The sequence below is a fragment of the Lithobates pipiens genome, unplaced genomic scaffold, assembly GCF_037356315.1.
Source record: "Lithobates pipiens isolate NorthernLeopardFrog02 unplaced genomic scaffold, aLitPip1_a1.2 Scaffold_19, whole genome shotgun sequence".
NCBI lineage: Eukaryota > Metazoa > Chordata > Amphibia > Anura > Ranidae > Lithobates > Lithobates pipiens.
Genome location: NW_027507764.1, coordinates 63,714,623 through 63,734,675, shown reverse-complemented (window position 1 = coordinate 63,734,675; position 20,053 = coordinate 63,714,623).

Below are 20,053 nucleotides of genomic sequence, written 5' to 3'. Positions count from 1 at the left end.
GTTGGGGGGGGCAGAGACTAAAGGTCAGCCGACTGGTGAGGAATGTGAAGTGGGAGGGGCTGGAGGAGACCCTATCTCTTGATTTCAGCATAGGTGTCACTGCTAATAGAGATAAAAAGGAAAGAAAGGAGAATAAAAGAGAAAGAATGGTACATCCTAAAATGTACCATAAGGGGTTTTAATACTGTACAAGTGGAAAGGATTCAGGCAGTGCTAAATGTCCGTGGGATAGGGGAGCAAATTACTTGTCTTGCCTTGGATGCTGACAACCGACACTATGAAAATAATTTTACTGTTAGGGGTCCCCACAACTTGGGCACTAGGAAGGTTGAGAACCACTGCTTTAGATGCAGGCAGACAGCACTGTCTGAAGTGCTCAGCTCTGGCGATCAGTGAGTCTGTGTGTGACCGACTCTGCCCGATACAACCAGCCAGCGGCTGCAACCACAATATCCCGAGAGTAAGCTAAGCTGGCTGGCAGCCAAGTGCCAACCTGACAGTCATCTGATGTCTCAATTTGGCTCCCAAGAGCGGGTGGCGCCTCCTCAAAGTTGGCGCCCGGGGCACATTTCCCCTTGCCCCCCACTAGTTTTAGCCCTGCTCCATGCCACATGTCCTGTAGAGTACCTTAAAGTGTTTGTTAGAGTTTGTAGGCAGATCGCCGTTCTCCTTGTGTACCGAAGGACCAGCGGGTGGCAGCGGACATTGAATCTGCGGTACCCGCCGAACAACTCCCGCTGTGTATAATCACAGCAGGAGCGGGCCGCCAGCAGCCCGGGGCACATTGCCCCCCCCCCCTAGTTTCGGCCCTGCTCCATGCCACATTTCCTGTAGAGTACCTTAAAGTGTTTGTTACCCCAGCATTTCATATTTCTGATATGAGGCTGCTGTACCATGTACTAGCTTGGAAAATAATCCTGTTCTCTTTATATTGCTTCCTTTATATGAAACCCCTGGCGTTCCTGCCAGTCCCTCTGTTTTCTTATTAGAAACTGACCACACTAAGCAGGAGGGCATACCGTGGGTCAGTTCTCTAGCTATGCTGATAAATCTTTGTCCTCTCATCCAATGATCAGACTTGTTCTGGAACGCCTCCTCTGCACTGGGAAGATCAGAGTGCTGTTGCTCCTCCCCCTAGCTCTTATGCAGCTGAGAACAGAGATTGTGTGCACTTATAAAAAAGGAAAAAAAGGAAGAAGAAAAAAAAAAAGCATTTACAATCACTTTAAAGTCTCCTGGCATGCATGACATGAGGTGGTGGGCAACTGCGTTATTATCACCTAAGTGAGAATCCAGGAAGTGTAGGGAGTATTCTGTAAAAAAATGTATTAAAAATAAATAAATAAATATCCAGTTGTAAGAGAGGAGGGGAGTAAGAGTGAAATGAAATAATGCCAAGTGAGTGGGGAGGAAGAAAGTAAGAAAGAAAGAAAGAATAGGGATATGGGGATATAGATAGGGATAGAGAGATGCTCCGTCCCATGTGCCCCAAAATGCAAGGGGTCGAGTCGGTGTGTGGGGGTTCTGCCAAAGAGGGTAGCCTACTTGACTCTACTAAGTAGCAAGGAGGGTGCCCTAGAGAGAGAAAGAAAGAATAGGGATATGGGGATATAGATAGGGATAGAGAGATGCTCTGCCCCATGTGCCAATGTACACCAAGCTGGAAGGGGTCAAGTCAGTGTGTGGGGGTTCTGCCAGAAAGAGTGGCCTACTGGAGTCTACTGAGTAGCGAGGAGGTTGCCCTAAAAAGAGAAAGAAAGCGCAAAAGAAAGAATAGTGATATGGGGATATAGATGGGTATCATAGGTGTGCACAACCTATTGATTTAGGGTGTGCACCCCAAAGCTCAAACATGAGTGCATGTGTGTGTGCATGTATGTATGTATGTTTAATATATATACTCTTATAAATAAATGTAAAAAACATTTTAAAATGTATTAAAACATGCACGAGTTAGTAGGGCAGAGGTTGGTGTCAGTAGTTTTTTTATTATTCTATTTTTGTATTGTTTTTTTACAACTTCTTTTAGGAGCCCCATTGGGTGGCTTTGGTAAAACATCAGCAGGGGGAATCTGTGCTGCACGGGTGATTAGGGTGTGCCTGGGCACACCTGGCACACCCCCTGCACATGCCTATGATGGGTATAAAGGAGGTGCTCCGTCCCAAGTACCCCAAGCTGCAAGGGGTCAATCAGTGTGTGGGGGTTCTGCCAGAAAGCGTTGCCTATTGGAGTCTACTGAGTAGTGAGGAGGGTGCCCCAAAAAGAGAGAGAAAGAAAGAGAGAAAGACAAAAAAAGAAAGAAAAAGAAAGTATAGGGATATGGATGGGGATAGAGAGGTGCTCCGTCCCATGTGCCCCAAGCTGCAAGGGGTCAAGTTGGTGTGTGCGGGATCCGCCAGACAGAGTGGGTTACTGGAGTCTACTGAGTAGCAAGGAGGGTGCCCGAGAGCGAGAGAGAAAAAAAGAAAGAGAGAAAGAGAGAGAGAGAGTGAAAGAAAGAGAGAGAAAGAAAGAGAGAGTGAAAGAAAGAGAGAGAAAGAAAGAGAGAGTGATAAAGAGAGAGAGAGAGAGAGAGAGAGAAAGAAAAAGATAGAAAGATAAAGAGAGAACGAGAAAGAAAGAGAGAGAGAGAGAAAGAGAGAGAAAGGGAAAGAAAGGGAGAGAAAGAGAGAGAGAGAGAGAGAGAGAGAGAAAGAAAGAGATAAAGAAAGCGAGATAATGAGAGAGAGGGAGAAAGAGAAAGAAAGAGAAAGAAAGAGAGAAAGAAAGAAAGAAAGAAAGAAAGAAAGAAAGAAAGAAAGAAAGAAAGAAAGAAAGAAAGAAAGAAAGAAAAAGATAGAAAGATAAAGAGAGAACGAGAAAGAAAGAGAGAGAGAGAGAGAGAGAGAGAGAGAGAGAGAGAGAGAGAGAGAGAGAGAGAGTGAGAGAGAGAGAAAAGGAAAGAAAGGGAGAGAGAGAGAGAGAGAGAGAGAGAGAGAGAGAGAGAGAGAAAGAAAGAAAGAAAGAGAGAGAGGGAGAAAGAGAGAGAGAGAAAGAGAGAGAGAGAGAGAGGGAGAAAGAGAGAGGGGGGGAGAAAGAGAGAGAGAAAGAGAGAGAGAGAGAAAGAGAGAGAGAGAGAAAGAGAGAGAGAGAAAGAAAGAGAGAGAGAGAAAGAGAGAGCAAGATAGAAAGAGAGAAAGAGGGAGAAAGAGAAAGAAAGCGAAAGAGAAAGAAAGAAAGAAAGAAAGAAAGAAAGAGAGAGAGAGGGAGAAAGGGAGAGAGAGAGAGAGAGAGAGAAAGAAAGAAAGAAAGAAAGAAGGGAGAGAGGGAGAAAAATGCTGTATATTGCGGTAAATCTACATATACAGAGAATGATAGAAAGATAACAAATAGATAACATTTGCTCTGCTGAGCCCATAAAAGGTGTAAAGAAGGACTTTGCCTGGTTTCTCGCTTTCATTGTATTTGTGTTCTGTCGGCGCTCTATTACACAGCAGCTATTCAGGTAATAAATAATGAGGGTAAATTGTAAGCACTTACCCATGGAGCTAGTCTTTAATGAGGCATAACGCAAAATAAAGTGCTGCACGCCATGAAAGAATTAACACAGCGCATTACTTCACACCACTGCAGCCTGCGTAAGAGGGCCAACAAGACCGGTCTTTATCCGGGGGGCCCTAAATCACCTGAACTTAAAGGCACATTTCACAGGAAGGAAAACAGCAGCTCTAAAACATACATCAAATTGAAGCTAAAGTGTGAAAAATGCAAAGAATAACACACATGTGAAGTGCCCGCCATCTACAGCCTCTTTCACATTTTTATACTTGACTTTCCATTCTGCACATTTTATGATGTTGATTTTTTTCACCCTGTTATCATAATTTTCATTTTCAAAGTTGTGTTTTTTTGTTTTTTTTTAATGGCCAGCATACCTACTTGCCGTGCCCTGCAGTTTTGTGACATAAAAGGCACGATTTAACGCAGCTATGAATTTATTAATAAATCATTAAATGTTTTTAATATACTAATGTAAGTTGTAACTACTACTGTAATCATCTTTACAGCAGCACTGAGACTGGGAGAGGGAGGGATAGATCTGTGAGCCAATCAGGTGTGTGTGTGTTGATAAGGAACATGTTTATAGAAGTGGAGAGCGGAGTGAGCAAGAAGACCACTTCACTAGTCAGTCATCAGAGTGGGATGAGAAGATGACACACAACACTGTATTCCATAACTGTAACAGGAAAAGTGGTGTTATGCGCCTGGCTGTTCACCATGACAGAGCTGTGTAAATCTTAGCAATGGATAGACATAAATACAAATCATTTGGCAGGTAAAACAGTTCCCATATCAGTGGCGGCCCGTGCATTGTGGGTGCACAGGCACCACCTCCCTATCCATGCGCCTGGCCCCTTTCAGGATGCCAGATGCATGGACTCCTATGGCAGGGGCAGGAGGGGGTGTATTTTTTTTTGAAGCACTTGATTGGAGGCAGAGGCTCTAATAGGCTTCAAAAAAGGGTGGGCTGGGGGTGCAGCATTTGATGGGCAGACTGGCAGCATTTGATGAGAACACTGGCAGCATATGATGGGCAGACTGTCAGCATTTGATGGGCACACTGGCAGCATATGATGGGCACACTGGCAGCATATGATGGGCACACTGGCAGCATATGATGGCACAGTGGCAGTTTTTGATGGCACAGTGGCAGCGTTTGATGGCAGAGTGGCAGCATTTGATGGCACAGTGGCAGTGTTTGATGGCACAGCAGTGGCTTTTGATGGCACAGTAGCAGCGTTTGATGGCACAGTGGCTGCAATTGATGATTTGTTTTCAAATTTTCTTGGCACCCCCCCCCCCCCCAAAAAAAATTTGAGCACCAGGCGGCACTGTCCCATATATGTATTTTATCTATATGTTTACCTGTGATTAAATGTTTTGCAGTCCACAATTAACACTGCTGTGTTATCACCAGTAATAGATCTGATCAAATTTAGTTCGCTTTAAAGTGGTTGTAAACCCTTACAAACCACTTTGACCTACAGGTAAGCCTAGATTAAGGCTTACCTGTAGGTCCAAAAAATATCTCCTAAACGCGCATGCTCCGTAGACAGCGGCGCGCAGGCACACTGAGCGCGGCATCGTCAATGACAAAGATGCCGCGCATTTCGGCTCCCGTGCGCATGCGCGGGAGTGACGTCATCGTGGCTTTGCCGAATGACAGCGGCGAAGCTGCGAAACCCCACCGAGAAGATGGATGCGCTGGACTACAGGGGACAGCGGTGACTTCGCTGGCTCCTGTGTCAGGTAAGTGACACATAATGGGCTACTATGCGATGCACAGTAGTCCATTATGCTTTACCTTTGCAGGGAATGAAAGAGGAAGTAAACTCATCAGGGTTTACTTCCTCTTTAAAGGAGTGCTCTGACCAAAATCGGTTTAGTTTGCGCAACTGATAAATGCTAGAATTCTAAAATGGGATAAAAGCCAAAAAGACACTTTTGCTTTACAAAGATTTTTATTGAGTTTTGCAGTGCAAAATAACAAAAGGTATACAAGTAATGCACAAAGGGGTACAATAAAATGAGAGGCATAGATAGCAGGATTACAGCATTTAGCACAAAGACATGAGACCAAAAACAGTCACATAACTATACCAAAAGACACAATTTTCCCTTCCAAAATATTTGTCACTTTATTCAGCCACTGTTTTAATACCCACCCTTTTAGATTATAAGCTCTCATGAGCAGGGCCCTCTTAACCATTTGCCCTCCAGAAGATTTACCCAACCCCCTTCATGACCAGGCCATTTTTGCAAAAAGGCACTGCATTACAATAACTGACAATTGCGACGCTGTACCCTAATAAAATTCATCTCCTTTTTTCCCCACAAATATAACTTTCTTTTGGTGGTGTTTGATCACCTCTGAGGTTTTTATTTTTTTGCGCTATAAACAAAAAAAGACCGACAATTTCGAAAAAAAAAAGAAAATATTTTTTTACTTTCTGCTATAAAACACATCCAATAACAAAAATGTAACATCTAATTTCTTCATCAATTTGGGCCAATGTGTATTCTGCTACATATTTTTGGGAAAATAAAAAACCCAATAAGCGTATATTGGTTGGTTCGCCCAAAGGTTATTGTGTCTACAAACTATTTGTTTTTATTTTTATTTTTTTTACTAGTAATGGCAGCAATCAGTGACTTATAGCAGGACTGCGATATTGCGGCAGACAAATTGGACACTAACTGACACTTTTAGAGGACCAGGGACACTATTACAGTGATCAGTGCTAAAAATTTGGACTGTCACTGTACTAATGACACTTGCTGGGAAGGGGATAATATCAGGGGCGCTCAAAGGGTTATATGTGTGCCTAGCTGGTGTTTTCTTACTGTGCGGGAGGTGCTTATACTAGGGATTGAATTGGTGCCCCTGCTTTGCAGAGATACAGGATCCATGCCTTCTGTACTGACAGAATGGCGATCTGCCTTGTTTACATAGGCAGATTGCTGTTCTCCCTCTGTATCGAAGGACCAATGGGTGGCAGCAGACATCGAGTCTGCGGTACCCACCGGACAGCTCCCACTGTGTATAATCACAGCAGGAGCGGGCCACCAGCAGTGCACGTTCGTGTCCCAAACCCGGACATATCGGATACTAGGTACGTGATTTGGCGCAGCTGTGCCACTTTGCTGCTGTATATCTAAGTTATACAGTGGGCAAGTGGTTAACCTTCTTATATTTTATTGTATTGCAACCAAATATTACTGTATAGGCACCAGTTCATAAAAAGAATATCAGGGAACTGGAGAAAATGCAGAGAAGGGCAACCAAACTGATAGGAGGCATGGCGGAGCTCAGCTATGGGGAAAGATTAGAGGAACTGAATTATTCTCTCTGGAGAAGAGGAGATTAAGGGGGATATCATCAACATGTACAATTACATAAGATGTCCATATAGTGAACTCGGTGTTGAGTTATTCACTTTAAAGTCAACACAGAGGACAAAGGGGTCCTCTTTACATCTATAGGAAAATAGATTTTTGAAAGGCTTCTTCACAGTAAGAGTTGTGAAAATGTGGAATAGACTCCCTCCAGAGGTGGTTCTGGCCAGCCCAGTAGATTGTTTTAGGAAAGGCCTGGATAAAAAGATTTTTTTATTTTTATTTGTTGAACTAGATGGTCTTTTTTCAGCCAGAATAACGGTACCGTCTCCCTTTATATTGTAAAGCACTGTGCTAAGATAAATCGTGTATATTAACCGCTTGCCGACCAGCACACGCCAATTTACGTCGCCAGAATGACACTGGTAGGCAAAAGGGCGTAGAGGTACATCCCCTTTAAGAAGCAGTGTTGTGGGTGCGCAGCCGGCAGCATTCTGCGATGTCCGTGACCGCGGGTCCCACAGACTCGATATTAGCCGGGTGCCTGCGATCATGTCATGGAGAGGAAGAATGGGGAGATGCTTTTGTAAACAAAGCATTTCCCCATTCTGCTTAGTGACAGGACAGAGATCACTGCTCTCTGTCATCGAGAGCAGTGATCACTGTCCTGTGTGTTGAAGAGTGATTCTAACAGTTAGAATCACTCCCTAGGACACACTTAACCCCTTCCTTGCCCCCTAGTGGTTAACTTCTTCACTGCCAGTGTCCTTTACACAGTAATCAATGCATTTTTACAGCACTGATCACTGTATAACTGACAATGGTCCCAAAATAGTGTCAAAAGTGTCCGATATGTACTCCATAATGTCGCCGCCATTACTAATAAAAAAAAAAAAATGCCATAAATCTATCCCCTATTTTGTAGCAGTTATAAATTTTGTGCAAACCAATCAATATATGCTTATTGCAATTTTTTTTTACCAAAAATATGTAGAAGAATACATATCGGCCTAAACTGAGGAAGAAACTTTTTTTTATATATTTTTGGGGGATATTTATTATAGCAAAAAGTAAAAAATATTGTGTTTTTTTTTCAAAATTGACGCTCTTTTTTTGTTTATAGCGCAAAAAATAAAAACCGCAGAGGCGATAAAATACCACCAAAATAAAGCTCTATTTGTGGGAAAAAAAGGGCATCAATTTTGCTTGGGTGCAACATTGCATGACCGTGCAATTGTCAGTTAAAGAGACGTAGTGCCGAATCTCAAAAAGTGCTCTGGTCAGGAAGGGAGTAAAATCTTCCGGGGCTGAAGCGGTTAAGAATAACAAAAATAATTCACACGTGCCTGCACTTCAGCAAGACAATGACCACAAACATGCGGCCAATTTCATTAAGAATGATCTTTAGCATAAAGAAGAACAAGGATTCCTGCTATTTTGTGACTGTAATAATGATGACATCTGAAGGTAGCCTCTGGAATCATTTTATGATTGTCTCACTTTTTCAACCACTTCAATACAAAGCGCTTTCGCACCTTCCTGCCCTGGCCAATTTTCAGCTTTCAGTGCTGTCACTTTTTAAATGACAATTGCGCGGTCATGCTACACTGTACCCAAACGAAACTTTTGTCATTTTGTTCCCACAAATAGAGCTTTCTTTTGGTGGTATTTGATCACCTCTGCGTTTTTTATTTTTTTGCTAAACTAATAAAAAAATACAGAAAATTTTGAAAAACAAAACGTTTCTCTTTGTTTTTTTTTATAAAATGTTGTAAATAATTACGTTTTCTCCTTCACTGATGGGCACTGATAAGCTGTACCGATGAGGTGGCACTGATGAGGTGGCATTGACGATAGCAACTGATAGGTGGCACTGATGGGCACTGATAGGTGGCACTGATATGCAAGACTGATGGGCACTCATAGGTGGCACTGGTGGGCACTGATGGGCACCGATAGGAGACGCTGATGGGCACTGATGGGTACTTATGGGTGGCACTGATAGACGGGACTGCTGGGCACTGAATGGCAGCACTGATGGCTGGCACTGATAGATTTAACTGATAGGCATCACTGGTGACACTGGCAGGCATTTTTATTTGGCACTGATTGGCAGCTGCCTGAGCACTGATTGGCATTTCCCTGGTGGTCTAGGGTAGCATACCTGGTGGTCCTGAGCGCGCATCCAAGGGGGGGCTGCTCTGATAAACAATCAGCTCAGACCCCCCTGTCAGGAGAGCAGATGATTGGCTCTCCTCTACTCGCGTCTGTCAGACACAAGTGAGGAAAAGCCGATCAACGGCTCTTCCTGTTTACATCGTGATCAGCTGTAATTGGACACGGCTGATCATGTGGTAAAGACTCTCCGTCTGAGACTCTTTGCCTAGATCAGAGTTGCGCTGCAACAATGATCACCACAATGCGCGAGCGGCAAGTGGTTAAGCAAACAGTATGTCCTGTTTTGGACCCTCCAACAATGGTAGGCCTTGCAAGGCAGATGATGGCCCAGTGGCTGTCTTGATGGTTCCAGCATCTGTAATAGTCCCTTGGAGGTGTCTTATTGTGTTGTATTTTTGCATTCACCTCTGTAAATATTTTTCAATAAAAATATTATGGAAGAAAAAAAAAAGAACAAGGAGCCCCGGACGTGATAGTTTGGTCCTCGATCTCAACATCACCAAGTCTGTCTGGGATTACAACATTTTGCACAGCACTGTATATAAAAATATTCATATCTGGAATTTTTCTTTAAGAAGATGGCAAGATTCACTTCACTGGGAGTATAACTGCAATCAACATGGCATATGGTGAACTTGTAAAGGGGTGTATGAGATGGTTATTCATATGGGGTCTTTTGTAACCCTTTTTAAAATTTTCTGTGTAAATAAGTCTGTTGTAGTAATTAAAATGAACAGCTGTGCTAGGTAGTGAAATACACTGATTTCCAAAAACAATATTAAAAAAATTAAAAATTAATGCTAAAATAGCTGCTGGCACAATATGATGACAATATACATAAACAAATATAATCAAAGTGCAGCGCTAAAACAATAATCAGATTGTGACATCCAATTCCAGGTAAGACAAACAAGTCCTTTCAATAATGTCCCAAAGCTGTTTCCAAAGTGCTAGAGCAGGGGTGCTCAACCTGTGGCTCTCCAGCTGTTGCGGAACTACAAGTCCCATGAGGCATGGCAAGGCTGAAAAGTACAAGCATGACTCCCAAAAGCAGAGGCATGATGGGACTTGTAGTTTCACAACAGCTGGAGAGCCACAGGTTGAGCACCCCTGTGCTAGAGGAATGTGGTCACCAAGTACACTAGGCAAAGTGCCTCAGAGAAAAGATCATATCACAGGTCATGACTCCTTCCTATGTGTTTCGTCATCCACACCCCTGATGACGTCATTGATGGCAAAACATGTAGGTATGAGTTGAGATATGTGACATCATCGGGACAGAATCAGGACATGCCGGCCATTTTTCTTCGGTTGGAAACGTTTGGTCATACATGACATATGGCTTGTTACCTTATATTGAAGTGAGTGCAATATTTTTTTATCAATAAACCTTTTACTAAAGTGACTACACTATGTTACGCATCTTTCGCTTTTCTCTGTAACATCTGGGAGATTCTAGAGGAAACCACCGGCTGATTAGAATCCTGAACGTAATAGTTTGCCTCTCGATCTCAACATCACCAAGTCTGTCTGGAATCACAACATTTTGCACAGTACTGTATAAAAATATTCATATCTTGATTTCTTCTTAAGAAGATGGCAAGATTCACTTTACTGGGAGTATAACTGCAATCAGCGTTGCATATGGTGAATCTGTAAAGGGGTTCATGAGATGGTTTTTCATATAGGGTCTTTTGGAACTATTTTCCAATTTTCTGGGTGAATCAGTCCACTGTAGTAAAAAAAATGACCAGCTGCGCTAGGTAGTAAAATACATGAATTTCCTAAAACAATAAAAAAATGACAAATTAATGCTAAAAATATATATATATATATATATATATATATATATATATATATAATAAAGGTGCAGAGCTAAAACAATAATCAGATTGTGACATCCAATTTCAGGTAAGACAAACAATTCCTTTCAATAACGTCCCAAAGCTGTTTCCAAAGTGCTTGAGGAATGCGGTCAGCAAATGCACTAGGCATCACATCAGAGGAAAGATTACATCACAGGTCATGACTTCTCCCTACACGTTTGGTCATCGACAACCTTGATGACGTCATTTATGACGAAACGCTTCCAAACGAATAATATGTGTACAATCAGGGCTACCTTCAATCATGTGTTCCTAATAACAAAAAATGTAATCAAAATTATTAATGATCACAATGACACACCGCTATGTGTAAATCTCTTCAGTTGCCGTTGCACACTAATTAGTGATTCCACCACACTAAAATTCATATAATGTGCAGTAGGGAGATATTGAAAAGCTTTGATTACTTACTGTGAGGTGAGCGGTGAATTCACTTGGTGGTGGTTGTTCACTTTTAATTAACAAGTGGAGCACTGTGGTGGTTCAATTACATTAAAAGACTTTGTTCATTTGATTTATGGTTTTGGTATTTTGGATGCAAACATACTTTTTGTATTACACTGGATATAGAAATGTTTTCTGCTCAGTAGCGCTTCGCTGTATTTAGCACATTAGACGACGAAACACGTAAGTAGTCGTGATATGTGACATCATCGTGCATCAGGACATGGCGGCCATTTTGTCGGTTAGAAACGTTTGCTTATACATGACATGCAGACTGTTAACTTATATTGAAGTGAGTTCAATATTTTTTTATCAACCTTTTATTAAAAATACTACACTGTTGCGCATCTTTCACTTTTCCTTGTAACATATGGGAGATTCTAGATGAGACCATCAGCTGATTAGAAGTGTATGAAAAAGAGAAGAGTGGTAAAACTTCCCCATTGGATGAGGACTAGGATTTTGTACTGCTTGTCTGACCTTCCTTGTGTGGAGGTCTACACGTGATGGTAAGAGACAGTGTGATCGGGTGATGATGCCATCTTTCTTCTGATGCACTTTGCCTAGTGCACTTGCTGACCACATTCCTTGAATACTTTGGAAACAGCTTTGGACGTTATTGAAAGGACTTGTTTGTCGTACCTGGAATTGGAGTGCGTGGAGAGGATCCATTTTTGGGCAAACTTATTCACAATTATGGTTCAAACCCAAATCTATTTGATTTGCCTACCTCATCCCTATTCAGTTATTCTCAAAAAAATAAAAATAAAAGTTCAGCAAAAACATTTGAGAAACTGAAGCGTTATATATGATTAATAAGGCCTGTCATGCTCTTATGAGGTCATATCAGCCCTGGAAAGTCGTTTTCTGCAGAGGATGACGATCGCCTCACCACGTGTTGCATTTCACAGCCGCAGTTCCCTACAACGGCACACAACGGCCCAGTGTCTCCCATGCTAATGAAGCTCTGTCTGAGTGGTGTTCTGCTTTAAATCACTCCTAGCTTCATTCCATCTTCGTGAAGCCTTTTCCAAAAGCCCGGCGTGGCTTATTTCTCCATCCTGACAGCTGAAGTAAATAATCTCTGGAACATTACTTGTTCATTGTGACACCCAAATTAAACAATGTGAACTTGGACGCAAAAATTATTTTCTTCGTTATGAAACGGCTCGCCTGTGAGGTCAACCGAGCCGTATCTGTTAGGATGTTCGCATGGGCAAAATGCAAATGATCAGCATTTAAAATCTACCAGGATCGAAAATATACACACTTGGAAATGAAAATAATCGGGTGTATTCCATGTTTGTTTAAATATCACATGCAGAGGGTAGGGAAAGTTGTTGTTTTTTTGATTTTGTCATGTTTTAATCCCGTTAAAACTATTAAATAGAGTTCTGAAATTACAGGTCCCCTCTTCCTGCCAAGAAGCAACAGCCAGGTCTGGGAGGGAGTCTCTGTAACCACATGTCCCAATTGTGAGGGCTGGACACAGTAAAGTTAAGAGGCTAAAGAATACATAATCACTAAGGGCTCTTTTCGATGGGTGGTCGGGGGAGGGGGGTAAAAACAGGTGGCTGAGCCATGGTTTTACCACTTCCCTGGCCACCCGGCCCAATGCTAACATTACAGCTTGACAGGGTTGTACACTGGCCGTGGCCACAATGCTTTTCTTTTCGTTATTTTGAAAGTGATTGTAAAGGCAGAAGGTTTTTTATTTTAATTCATATGTATTAACATAAAAAGCCTTCTGTGTGCAGCAGCTCCCCTAACTTTTACATGAGGTCCATAGAGATCCAGTGATATTGTAGGAGTTTTTCGACTGCCCAGGACTCCCCTCCTCATTTGCTAAGAGAGCAGCATGGCACCATTGACTCCCACTGCTGTCAATAAAAATCAGTGAGTCAATGAGGCTGTGTGCCTACCCACCCCCGCAGTGCTGCCAGCTTCCTGCCTCTTCTTATAACCTGCAGCTGCAAGCATTAAATAGAATCTGTCAGGAAGATCCTGCCAGTAACAGGCGCTCCAGGCTTATTGGCGCACGTTCGCAGACGTCAATGCGCCTTCGTGTGCGTACACGCTCCTGTTGGCGCCAGGCAGGCTATTTAAACCTGCCTGTCACATACAAACTTCGCTGTCTGCTCTACAGTGTTCTGTGTGCCTTAATCTGAACTGAGATTTACTTGTGAATACCCAGCTATCCATGACTATCCCAGCTATCCGCCTGCATCCGACCTCCCGCCTGCTTTTGACTACTCTTCTGCCTGTTCCTCTGGTTCTTCTGCTGCCCACTTGATATCCAACCCGGCCTGCCTGACTACTCTCAATGCGTTCCAGTTCCAGCCTGCTAACCTGTCAGCTGTTCCTGGTTCCAGTCCAGTGCTCCAGTTCCAGCCTGCTAACCTGCCAGCTGTTCCTGGTTCCAGTCCAGTGTCTCAGTTCCAACCTGCTAACTTGTCAGTTGTTCCTGGTTCCAGTCCATTGCTCCAGTTCCAGCCTGCTAACCTGCCAGCTGTTCCCGGGTTCCAGTCCAGCACTCCAGTTCTAGCCTGCCAACCTGTCTGCTGTTCCTGGTTCCAGTCCAGTACTTCAGTTCCAGCCTGCCTCCTGTTCCTGTCTCCTGCAAGGATTTCCTGGACTTCTGGTCTGACCTTCTCCGCTGTTGATCTTGCCAGGCATTGGTACCACTCCTCACTCCTGTGCCTCCTGTTACCTTGAAAAAAAGGGGGATAACACAGCGCTAAACCTAGAAAAAAAAGGTGGTGACCAAAAAAAGGGAAAAACTAATTTCTGTAGCTGCTAACACTCAAACAAACAAAGTTATACAAACATAGACAAAAAATGTGTAGTGCTAAGGCTTGTAATAACCATAAAAATCAGAAGATGAATAATACAGTGCAATGTGCATATAAAAGTCCAATGACTAGTAAAAACTAGAAAATGTAAGTCAAGAATGTAAGAACTGAATCCAGATGTGAATCAACCATGGTGTCTCAGAAGCGATGACTGCACAAGGGAGTGGTGCATATGACACAGAGAACATCAATAATGTGGATACTTAATGAGGTACTCTTACCAGCAGAGGTGGACACACATACCGTCTGGCCGTGGGTCAAATGCGCATAAAGGTTGGTCTTTTGGGTGTGGTGCCAAGGTGCCAAGTGGTTGTCTTCGAATGCAATGACACGGTCCCGATCCCAGGGATATGTTTACGACCACAAGTGGTATCTACACATGTCCAAAACTTCAGAATCCACCTCATCAGTGCTCTTTAGTACCGAAAATATCATGAAAAAAGAGGAAAAAAAGTGCTCCATATAGTGCAGATCAGCCAATAATGTTTTATTGGAAAATTTCTCGCAATGAAGGAGACATGAAAAAAGACACAAAAATATAATAAAAATGGCATAAAATTGTTAAAAAAAGATAGCCAGCCATACGCGTTTCGACTTAAACGGTGATCTACAGGGGCATTGATGCCCCCTCATATGCATCACTCCCTTGTGCAGTCATCACTTCTGAGACACCATGGTTGATTCACATCTGGATTCAGTTCCTCACATTGACTTACATTTTCTAGTTTTTACTAGTCATTGGACTTTTATATGCACATTGCACTGTATTGTTCATCTTCTGATTTTTATGGTTATTACAAGCCTTAGCGCTACACATTTTTTGTCTACCTCCTGTTACCTTACCAGGGGCCATGAGTAGAAGCTATAAGGGAGACTTCCCTCTGCAATTCAGGCTCAAGCCACTAGGTACGTGACAGGATCCTTCAGGATTGAGTGTGGGAATGGGGTGAAGACTATCCACAATGGTTTTCTTTTAGTATGTGTTATAGTATCCATGGCAATGGGGGCCATAACATAGAGAAACCGATCACCTCCATTTTCCTCCTCGACCCGCAGAATGCCTGCGAGAGGGAGTAGAGGAGAAACAGGCTTTCAGGGGCTGTGGGGAAAATGGAGGGGATTGGTGTCTCGATATGCCTCTGCCCCCTGCTGCCCCTCCTATCCAGGTGTAAAGGGGTGGTTGCATGGGGCCGGGTCACAATTGCAACCCCCGCTACCCCTGTAGGTACGCCTTTGCCAGAGATATTTCTGGCCAATTATGTCTCAAAGGGAAAAAAATGCACTTCTGACTCCAAATGTGGCACTGGGTTTAAACTCTGGATCCAATAAGCCTAGAAATTAAATCACAAAGAAAATTATTTTTCTACCTTGCTTGTCTTTCTTTTGCCTGTAGTCCTTATGTCCCTTTGCCATTTTGTTACTTGGTTAACTTTCATATATTGAAAGTTACATTTGGGTGCCTTGATACATGCATTCAGATGAGACAGCAGCAACAATTATGCCTGACTCCTGGATCTGGTAAAAGATGGCTTTGTACAGAGATACACATACATACACATATTCATATGTAGGGATGTGCTGCCCCCTACTGTCTGTATTTATAAATATCTGTGCTCTTAATTTTACAGAGCTAATTAAATATGCACATCCTGTCTCTGGGAGTCTGGTTTAAAAACCCCAAAGGAAGGAAGTAAATGGAGATTTTTGGAGATTATGTGTCCATATACAGGGGCTGTTGTTGTAATTTATCTAGGCCAGAAGCAGAGAATATTAGGTAAATGTTACTGTATTCTAACTGTTTAACTTTAGATGGCCATAACTTCTTGATCAGAAACCTAGTGACAGACAAGTCTGTCCTATTGTTATTATCTTACAAAAGAAAGGTAAGTCAAAGAGGTCAGATTAAACACAATTATTTCTAAAGCATAAAGTAGGGAGGAGGGTAACAAAGCCTGGGACTTTAACGGTGTTATAAATAGAGAGAGTATGAAAACACAGTTACACAATCAATAAAATTGATTATTCTATTACAAAGGTAAAAAACATGAGGAAATTAGACCATCCATATCGTGAATTGTATGTTCCATTGAAAAGCACATACACAGACACTACCACTCAACATGTCGCTTTTTGATGCTTCTTCAGGAGATTCATTGCACCTAAATCTCCTGAAGAAGCATCAAAAAGCGAAACATATGCTTTACCTTTGTAATAAAATAATCAATTTTATTAATTGTGCAACTGTCTTTTCATACTCTCTCTATTTATAACACTGTTAAAGTCCCGGGGGTTGGTTAACCCCCCCATTACTTTATTTATTATCTTACATGCATTATACCAGATGGCCAAGTCTGTGCTACTGTATGTGTGTAGTGGACACAGTATATTATAGTAGGTGAACATATTTGTTGCAATAGAGTTTATATGCAGCTCCTTTTAACCCTGTCCCTTCTAGTCTGGGATTCTACAGCTAGTTTTAGCTCAAGGCTCAATAACCAGCATAGGCTATAGGCAGGTTAGGCACCCGACAGCCACTTGTGGTAGTTAGAGGTCTGGTTGCATGACAGATTAGAAATTACTATAGACTAAGATGCAGAGTAGATAAACTGACTTTTAGCTCCAGTGTCACACCAGAGTATCTGCTGGTGAGAAGTTGCATTCCAGACTAGTTGGACAATGGCTGGAGGATCTCTCCATCATTGCTGGTCTTGTCTTCCTCAGGGGCCCCTGCAACTGAATTTTGCTGCAACATTCATCTGAAGGTATCCCTTAGGAAAACTATATATAGCCGGGTATATGTGCACAATTTCACCAGCACTCCTTTTGGGCTGTTTGCTGATAATATCTGTTTGTACATTGGATGTGTGTACTGTTATTAACATCTTCTTATAAAAAGGTTGTGTTTCCATAAGCAGTTATATACTTTTGGTTAATGTTACTGTATATGTAAGTTGCAGTAGTTCTTCTGCTCCCAATTACATTGATTAAGTTACTTACTAATTTCCCAGGAAAGGAACCCCCACTGCTCATAGATGCCCTCTTCTGAGTGGAGGCACTGCCCAATTTATTATCAATCCCACTCTTCCACTTAGCAAATATTCTGGTTCTCTTATTTAGCTATGGTTTACCACAACATCCTGTTTAGGGAGGGCATTTGTCAAAGAGGGCTACAAATTATTGTTATTATACAAGATTTATATAGCACCAACAGAGTGTGCAGCGCTTTAGAATATAAAAGGGGGCAGTAAAATTGCAACACAGTTCAATACAGAACTAATGCTACCCCCGCAGGTGCTGCTGGTTAATTTTGGGTCCTCTGCGCTTGCCCAGCCCTAGGTGAAGCCCAACCTTACTGATACCACCAGTATAATTTTGGCAAACTTTAAACTTTCTCTCTATGAAAGAATAATAGAATGTATTGGCAAGTTAAAGTCAACCAGCATAAACATATTAACCCTTTAAAGTCCACATTTTTCAATGAGTTAGCGTGACTCAAAATGTGCTCTACCAAATGGTGGAGTAGGACGGTAAAGGGTTAATGAGTACAGCTTTACCTGGTCCCTTGCAGGGATTTTAGATTTCAGAATATATTGTCACCCCAATGGCATAAACAATACCTCTCATATTGAGATAAATTGCCCCAAGTGATCAAACAAATGTAACGATTGAGATCAACTGTGTCACTTGAGAGCTCTCAGATGAAGCAGGCTAGGTTTAGGCCTAAAGTTAAGGATTTAAAACTAAGCACAGGACTGCCCGCAGGGTAAAGTTGTCGATGATAGTCCTTAACGTGAATCTTCTGCTGCCTAAGTTGGGGCCCTTGAAGATGTTGTACAATAAGGTGATTGTAACGTTTAAAAAATAAAATAAAAATTAACAAACATTTTATGCATACCTCCTCTGTGCAAGGGTTTTGCACAGTGTGGCTCCGATCCTCCTCTTCTGGGGTCCTCCTGGCGGCGCTCCTGGCTCCTCCTCCGCATCGAGGGCCCCCATGGAGAGCTGCATTCCATGGGGGCACTCGTGTGGGCATGCTCCCGAGTCCTGCTGCTGCATCCATTGACACAGACAGCAGGACTCGGCCCTGGCTCCCATGTCACTGGATTTGAATGACAGCAGCAGGAGCCAATAGCTCCTACTGCTATCAATCTATTCAATGAGGACCCGAGACAGCGGCTGGAGCTCCTAGTTCTCGTCACTGGAAAGATCGGGTTCAGGTAAGTAAAAGGGGGGCTCTGAGGCGCAGCTGCAGCACAGAAGGTTTTTCACCTTAAAGTGAAGTTCCACCCAGAAATTGAACTTCTGCTGATCCGGTTGCTCCCCCCTCTGGTGTCACATTTGGCACCTTTCAGGGGGAAGGGAGGAGCAGATACCTGTGTAATACTGGTATTTGCTCCCGCTTCACTTCCTGATTCCCTTACTGAAGATGCCAGCACCTCCAACCGGAGCCGAGGGACGGGTCGGCTTCGGGTGAGGACATTGCAGGCTCCCTGTACAGGTAAGTGTCCTTAGTTTAAAATTCAGCAGCTGCAGTATTTGTAGCTGCTGACTTATTTTTTTGCAGGTAGAACTCTGCTTTAATGCATGGAATGCATTAAGGTGAAAAACATCAAGACTTTACAACTCCTTTAATACATAGTTAAGCTCCTGCTTTGTAGTGCTACACAATGTTGTGCTATACAGCTCCTTTTTGTAATTCTATAATGCAGCTGACTCATTTAAACCAATGCACTCCCTGTGTGGCTGATTTATCAACAGCTGTTTATATTTTACACATTGTTTTGGAATATAGAGCACCCTCTAGTGGGTAATCTACAAATCTCTATATTTCATCCTATAACAAAAACATTGACCTGCAAGCATGCAAACATATTAAAGTCAAATCAAAAACACTGTAATAATAAATGAAACATGTGCTAACTGAAAATCTGTTACCTTTTTTTTTTTAATGTTTTTATTAATTTTGCGTAAAGTCATTATTATTAAATAATTACAGAAATCTGAAATTTGTGGAAGGATCATTGGTTTATACAGTTCTAGATGGGATTGTTTCAAAATGACCAGAAAAATCTCATAGTACATAGATATTGTGTTATATAAGCAATATTTGTAGGAGGCTCGGTCTCGCAATGTCATGTGTAATTATGACCGAAAACATTATTTATGGTGGCTAGAACTGCTAGGTATAGAACTGGTTTAACAGTGACATCTATTGGCTTATCAGGGGAGCAACAATTACCTAATTACAAACGTGTGAGTGCCCTTTTCAGTTGTCTTCATATGATATACTAGCATCTTTTTTTTTTACCCTAAGGCTCCGTTCACATCTAGGCGTTTTTGGGTGATTTTCTGCTCTAAGCCTCAACTCTAAAAATGCCCAACAAGACAAATCCCATTCATTTCAATGGCCCCTTTTCACATCTGAGCGTTCTGTCACCTTAAGCCAAGCGCTCATCGCTCAGAAAAGTACATGAGCTTTTTTTTTTTGGCAGATTACAGGCATTAACTTGTCAACTTCAAAACATCTATACAAAAACGCTGAAAAAACGCTGCAAATAAAACTGAAAAAAACGCCTGAAAAATGCCTGTAAAATAGCAACGCCTAGATGTGAACAGAGCCTAAACCAGGGGCATTGTATAATGTTCACTTAGGATCAGTGATCACACCAGGACCCGTGCTCTGCGCATGTTTTCCACACCATGTTCCAAACGCACTGTGGTTGCGATTCGCAGCCAGTGCCTGAAAGGTATGTGCTTTTTTTTTTTTTCTTTCTTAAAGCGGAGGTCCACCCTTAAGTGGACCTTCCGCTCATCAG